General features: G+C 39.8%; 1 pseudogene; it reads left to right on the top strand.

Annotated features, from left to right (window-relative positions):
• Positions 1–3,960: 3,960 nt before the first annotated feature.
• LOC119532615 lies at positions 3,961–4,555 on the top strand (annotated as a pseudogene).
• The last annotated feature ends 2,075 nt before the right edge of the window (positions 4,556–6,630 follow it).

Raw genomic sequence — 6,630 nt, 5'->3', positions numbered from 1 at the left:
ACATTTGATGTAAGAAATATCCATTCAAAATGAGGATGTTACTTTTTATTATCCACTAGAGAACATTCTGCCTTATCCTAAAAGTAAGTGCAAGGCTCAGTTCAATTAAAAAAAGAACAAATTATCATCAAATGACCATTTCCATGACCTAGGACTGTTCTAAAGATGGCATGCAGGTGGTGGGATGAGGGTTAGACAGGAAGGGAGAAATTTCAAAAATATCCTGCATACCCTTTCTTTGCTGAGAACTGTTCCACAGTGGGTCTGCATACCTGACTGTCCCATGCAACCATCCTGTGCCCACTGCCCACACCCACCGTGACCTGTATTGAACACAGTAGATATCCGACCCAAAAGAAACCCATCCTGAGATTGTGATGGGACCATCAGACTCTGTCTCCTAGGAACTTGGAATTAGAAAACAATGGAATTAGATAAGATAGCTATGGACTCTGGACCAGGAATATCTTGAAACTCAGAGACTGATGGTAACATATGAGGACATCCATGAAGAGCCATAGGCAAGCTAAGCAGAGGAAGTCAATCTGCAGGGAAATGGAGAAGAGCAGATACTCAAAGCAGCAGAGACAAGATAACCAGCAGTGCCAAGGAGTGTGAAGCTCTCCAAGTCCCAGTGTGGATGCTTGTGAGATCCAGCTGGACATACTGCCCTTGGATGAGTAGCCCCTATACCTACTTAACAAATCCCCCATTTTCTGTTAAGCTCGTTTAATAGGATTGCTGTTACTTGGAAACAAACAATCCCTGCCTAAGACAAATACCAGGTAAATGGCAATACAGTCAAAGCACTTTATTCACCCCCTCCCCCCCACCAGGAAGTTAAAATCACTTTCCAGATTTCTCAGAACATCCATATGAAAATGAAAAGACCCTTAAGTGCCAAATACCTGATGCTACAGAGGAAAAGGGAAGCTCACTCACACTTGATCAGCGTACATTCACTTGAAAAACTGAGAGCCCAAAAGTTTCTGGAGCTCAGAGTAGCATATGTTTAACCCAAGGAGTGGGGAGAGTGGAGGGAGAACAAATGTTAGTCTCACCTGACTCCTCAATCAGTACTTGAAGTGGGGGTATGACACGATTTTCCTTTTACCTGAAGCTTCTCCTTCAGAGCAGCTACAACCTCCCCTGAGAACTCTCAGGTTTTCTGCCTCCACTTTGTCTACTCTGAGGGTATCCTTACTTCCCACCAACTGCCCAAATGGTAAATGTTGGAGAGGAACATTTGGTCAAATATAGTAAGGAGGGTTGGGTCATTCTAGCATTTGTCTTTTTTCCTTTTTAATAACCCACATAAGATATTAGCTTTTCTCCCAAAGTAAAAATGTAATGTGATATATGACAGGAGACAGGCTTGGTGAACACCCTCCTTAATAGCATCCATGAGAATTAACTTTCATTGATTTGCTATTAAAATTCTACATCCATAACCACTTTGTATAATGGTTTACTTTGTAAGGCTGACTTTGCGTCATGAGCTGGCAGGTGCATAGGTACATTTTTAGCAGAGAAAACAATCCTTTTAAAGATGCTGGGAGATGCCTAAACTCAGCATCACTATTCACCCCAAGGTTCCTGAAGATTGGAATCTCCACATCTTCCAGAGACTTGGCTTACAGAAGCTAGTGCTTTCAAAATCAAGATGCTGCCTGTGTGGTCATTGGACCTTGGCCTAAATCTAATTTGAATAATTACATTTCGTTCCATCCTGAGTCAGTCAAAGCTCCAGATTAATAATCAGCATTTGCTACATGCCAGTGAACTGTTTGCTGCTATAAATAGACAGAGTTAACAATCTAATTAACAGTAGGGACCAGCAAGATGAACACTCCATTGAGGGATAAAGATAGAAAACAGTAGTTTTAAGGTCTGTGGGCACTGAGCTGACCCTGACCCTAATCCATTAGCAGTTCTTGTCGAAGGTTACTCTGTAAACCCTCATTTTTAAAACCCTTTCCAAAAACTGCTACCTTTTCTTCCTAGTAATAGGCATTTCATCAATAAATATTCTATAATGATATTATAGAGCCTTGAGGCCTGTAAGGATAAGAAGTTGTCTGAGAAGTGTACATCACTGTCATTTGAACATTTCAACCACTGCTTGTCCACGGCTCTTGAACTTTCTGTCTCAGTGACTGAGTCCCCCACCTCAAAGTAAGAAAAGTTCTGTCATTAACTTTTTCACAGGAGTGTTTGACTCTCATGGAATTTCTTTGAAGCTTCATTTACAAAACTGTAATGAAATAAGCTGAGGTATAGGATAAGGCATCCCTGGACAAAGAGTATATTCCATTAAGTGATGTATAATCTGAATCTCACAATCCAATTTCCATCTGGCAGTATCTGAATTTGATCTGCAATTGAATTAAAATATGTCAGCAGTAGGATTTCCATTCTTTTTCCTCTCTCATGTTTCATTTGCAATAATTTATCTCCTGCCCTAGTCTTACTCCCCACCAGAGAACACCAGAGCCCTAGTGTACCAAGCCAGTTAAGCTGTGACTCCTCTGTTTTGCAAATCTCTGGCCTTTATGAAGTGCTTTAAAGATGAGATCCTGGATGTTCATGCATTATCTGAATGTATACAGAATCCCAGTAACTGAGAGCCCAGGGCCTGAGGTCCATCTTCACATTTGACCCTAGACTGCATATTTCTTTTCTTTGTTACTGCCAAACTTCTCTACTGAGTGGTCCAAATCTATTGCCTTGGTCCTCTGCCTTCACCGTTGTATCAAAGTCCACCAATGGTGTCCTAATGGCAATACCCCATTTCCAGATTTCCAGGGCAATTTCTCTCTTCCCTTGGTTCAAAGTAACATTATTTTGGCTTCCTTTGACCTTGGCAATAGGGTTTTGCCAGATTAGCAGTCCCTCACTTGTTATATAATGCTGCCTGGAAATCCTACTCCTACTTTCCCATAGTCAACTCACTCTCCCACTTCCCTGCATGTCACATCTCTTTATAACTCCAACTCTTCCCCCTCATTACTCTTAGCCTATGACCTTACTGAGAAACTAGAAGCAATCAGAGAAAACTTCCATATTTTTCCACCTGTATGCCAAAAAACCTACCTGTGTGTGTAACCATATATTCTGTCTTCCCCCTAGGACAATGGATTTATTCTCCATGATCCTCCTAAGGCTAGCCCTTGCCACTGTTCACTGGATCTTCTCTCCCTCACTGACTCAAGGACATCACCACAGCAATTCTTTCTCTCTCCTATATAATCACTTTTCCCTTTTCTATGTGGTAGTTCCCACTAGCATGCTCTAACATTTCCCTTCTTAATGAGCAAACAAACAAGCTTCCATTCTCCTTTGACATCAAATTACCCTTCACACTATTTTTCTGTTGCCCTTGACTAAAAAACTCCTCCAAGGGGTCCATACTTGCCTTCTCCACTTTCTCTCCTAACTTTTTCTCCTGAATCTACTCCAATCAGGATTTTGTCTCTCCTTAACACCTAAAATGCTTTTTTCAAGGTTACCTAATACCTCTAAATTGCCAAACCAAATGGGAATGACTTAATCCTCACCTGACTCAGCCAGTCAGCAGTATGCGAATTGAGTTAATCACTCTAGCAATTGTTCCCTCTCTCTTCTAATTGGTTTTTTTCTTCTCACTTTTTTAAATTCAGTTTTATTGGGATATATTCACACACCATACAAACCATTCAAAGTATACAATCATTGGTGCACAGTATCATCACATAATTTTGCATGCAATCCCATGATCAAGTTTAGGACATTTTCATTACTCCAGAAAAGAAATAAAAATAAAATCTTCACATACCCCTTATCCCTAGCTATTACTGACTCATAGTATTGGTGTAGCACATTTGTTACTGTTGATGAAAGAGTATTAAAATGTTAGTGTTCTTGTTACTGGATCTGTTCTTGCCACTGGATCTGAACACCTGAACAGACCAGTATTAAAAGATGGCAGCTCAGAGGATCTTCATACAGGTGCCCCTCTCCCATCACATCAGGAGGCACGCCATGCCAGGCAAGCACCAGAGGCATCCACAAAGGAAACGAACTATGTTCACTGAAAAACAGCCAGAAGATTTGAAGATCTTGTTCAATAAGAACCTGTACCCAAACCCTGGTCTTCAGAAAGAAAGGGCCTTTAATATGGGTATACATCAAACAGTACTGCAGGTTTGGTTCAAGAACCGCAGAGAAAAACTCAAGAAAGCAAAATACAAACATATTCAGCAAAAACAGCAAGAAGCTCAACAACAATAATTACCTGAGGAAGGAGTCAAGATCAGTCCTTCCAAAAGAAACATGGACGCACCACACAGAGCCCCTAAGGGTGTTTGTCCTGTCTCATTGGTTTATACGATACTTCAGTACCCTCTTCCAACTTAGCATATGTCCCAATTTTAGAGTCCCCACAGACCACTTTGTTGGCCACAAAAGAGTCCATTTTGGCTGCTGCCAAAACCCTAACATATACTGCCTCCATCCCATTTTGCAATCCCAAATTCTCCCAAGCTTAGATTTGAATTCTTTTGATCTTCATCTTTAAAAAGAACTTAAATGGCACTTTATGTTCTCTCCCTTGCAAATTTTCTGTAAATTTAAAATTATCCCCAAATAGAAAGTTCATCTCTGGGCTCTGCTTTCAGGATACTTAGGCTAGGACACATCCACTAAAAGATATTTTTTTTTTAAAGATCACATATCACATGGTATTCAGCCTGTTGGGAATTGAATCGTGTCCCCTACAAGACCTTTTCAAGTCATTTGTGAATAGGATCTTCAAAGATTCTAATTAAGATGATGCCAAATTAAATCAGAGTGGCCTTAACCCTATATGACTGGAGTCCTTATACACAGAGGAAATTTGGACATGAAAGTAGAAGCCCCAGGAGAAGACCAAAGAGGACAGATCACCATGTGACAGGGGCACCCGAGCCACCATCAGATAACCACAGACTTCTGAGAAAGAATGACCTGCCAATAATTTATTTCAGACTTCCAGCCTCCAGAACTGGAGTATACTCCAGACCTCGAGTATAGGAGTCTTCTATATACCCTTGACTGAAAAACTCCTCCAAGGGGTCCATACTTGCCTTCTCCACTTTCTCTATTGTTAACTCCTTCTAATAGTGTCATACAGTTGTTCTAGTTCATGAAAGAACTTTCTAATATTTGTACAGTTAATCACAGCCATTGTCCACCATAAGATTCACTGTGTTATACATTATCATGTTTTAACCTCCAACTTTCCTTCTGGTGACATACAGGACTCTAAATTTCCCCTTTCCACCACATTCACACACCATTCATCACTGTTAGTTATTCTCGCAATAACATGCTACCATCACCTCTGTCCATTTCCAAACTTTTAAGTTTGACTGAGTTAAACATTCTGCACATATTAAGCAACCGTACCCCATCCTTTAGCCTCATTCTATATCCTGGTAACCTATATTCTATATTTGATGTGTATAAGTTTACATATTATAATTATAATTAGTTCATATCAGTGAGATCATATATTTGTCCTTTTCTGTCAGATTTATTTCACTTAACAAAATGTCCTCAAGGTTCATCCATGTTGTCTCATGTTTCAGGAATTCATTCCTTCTTACTGCTGAATAACATTCTATTGTATGTATATACCACATTTTCTTTATCCATTCATCTGTTGATGGACACTTGGGTTGTTTCCATCTTTTTGCAATTGTGAATAATGCTGCTAAGAACATCAGTGCGCAGATGTCTCTTCGTGTCCCTGCTTTCAGATCTTCTGGGTATATCCTAAGAAGTGGGATTGCCAGATCATAAGGCAACTCTATATGTAGCTTCCTGAGGAACCGCCAAACCGTCCTCCACAGTGGCTGCACCATTTTACATTCCCACAGGCAGTGAATAAGTGTTCCAATTTCTCCACATCCTCTCCAACACTTGTAGTTTCCTGTTTGTTTAATTGTGGCCTTTCTAAGAGGAATGAGATGATATCTCATTGTGATTTTGATTTGCATTTCCCTAATAGATAGTGAAGTTGAGCATCTTTTCATGTGCTTTTTAGCCATCTGTATTTCCTCTTTGGAAAATCTATTTGAGTCTCTTGACCATTTTTTTTTTTCATGCAAGCAAGTCTTTTGCCCATTTTAAAATTGGGTTGTTTGTCTTTTTATTGTTGAGTTGTAGGGTTTCTTATTATATTCTGGATACCAAACCCTTATCAGATAAGTGGTTTCTGAATAGTTTTTCCCATTGAATTGATTGCCTTTTCACCCTTTTGCCAAATCCTTTGAAGCACTGAAGTTTTTGATTTTGAAGAGTTCCCATTTATCCATTTTTTCTTTTGTTCCTTGTGCTTTGGGTGTAAAGTCTGAGAAACTACCACTTATCACTGGATCTTGGAAATGTCTCCCTCCATTTTATTCTAGGAGTTTTATGGCACTGGTTCTTATATTTAGGTCTTTGATCCATTTTGGGTTAATTTTTGTATAAGGTGTGAGATAGGGGTCCTCTTAATTCTTTTGGTTATGGATATCCAGTTCTCTAATACCATTTATTGAAGAGACTGTTCTGTCCCAGTTGAGTGGGCTTGGGAGCCTTGTCAAAAATCAATTTACCGGGAGTAGTAAG

This window comes from Choloepus didactylus, chromosome 4 (assembly GCF_015220235.1).
Source record: "Choloepus didactylus isolate mChoDid1 chromosome 4, mChoDid1.pri, whole genome shotgun sequence".
NCBI lineage: Eukaryota > Metazoa > Chordata > Mammalia > Pilosa > Megalonychidae > Choloepus > Choloepus didactylus.
This window is presented reverse-complemented; position numbering and strand designations above follow the sequence as displayed.